A 992-nucleotide genomic window follows, 5' to 3' on the forward strand; every position below is an offset into this window, starting at 1 on the left:
TTGCTTCTCCTTTATGAAATCTTCTTCAAAAGGATGTGGCATTTGAATTTAATGATAAATGTTTATTTGCATTCAACAAATTGAAGGAATCCTTGACATCAACACCTATTATTCAACCACCGAACTGGGAGTTATCATTTGAAATAATGTATGACGCTAGTGACTATGTGGTAGGCGCAGTCCTTGGGCAAAGATTTGGTAAGGTCCCTCATGTTATATATTATGCCTCTCAAACTCTTAATGATGCTCAGTTAAATTACTCTTCTATAGAGAAAGAGTTGTTAGCGGTCATCTTTACTCTAGAAAAGTTTCGGTCTTACTTGATTGGAATTAAAGTTGTTGTTTATACTGACCATACAGCTCTTAAATATTTACTAGCTAAGAAAGAAGTGAAGCCAAGACTTATTCGGTGGATTTTACTTATGCAAGAATTTGATATTGAAATAAAAGATAAGAGAGGATCAGAAAATTTGGTGCCATATCATTTAAGTAGACTTATTCAGGATGAAGATAACTTGCAATTAAATGAAAATTTTCGTGACGAACAACTCTTGGCTCTTAAAGAAGTTATTCCATGGTTTGTCAATATTGTTAATTATTTAGCCACTTAAGAGTTACCAGGAGACCTTGCACAAGCTCAAAAGAACAAGATTAAGCATGATGCTAAGTTTTATATTTAAGATGAGCCTTATTTATGGAAACATTTGCGCTAATCAAGTCATTCGAAGGTGTGTTCCCGATTCTGAATTTCAATCTATCCTTGCTTTCTCACATTCTCATGCTTGTGGAGGTCATTTTGAACCAAAAAGAACACCCCATAAAGTATTTGACATGGATTTTTATTGACCTACCATCTTTAAAGATTCATATGCATATTGTAAGGCATGTGATCGTTGTTAACGAGTTGGTAATATTACTGTTAGGGATCAAATGTCCCAAACTCCCATACTTATTATCGAGATTTTTAATGTATGGGGCATTGATTTTATGGG

Source organism: Humulus lupulus, chromosome 1 (assembly GCF_963169125.1).
Source record: "Humulus lupulus chromosome 1, drHumLupu1.1, whole genome shotgun sequence".
NCBI classification, from domain to species: Eukaryota; Viridiplantae; Streptophyta; class Magnoliopsida; order Rosales; family Cannabaceae; genus Humulus; species Humulus lupulus.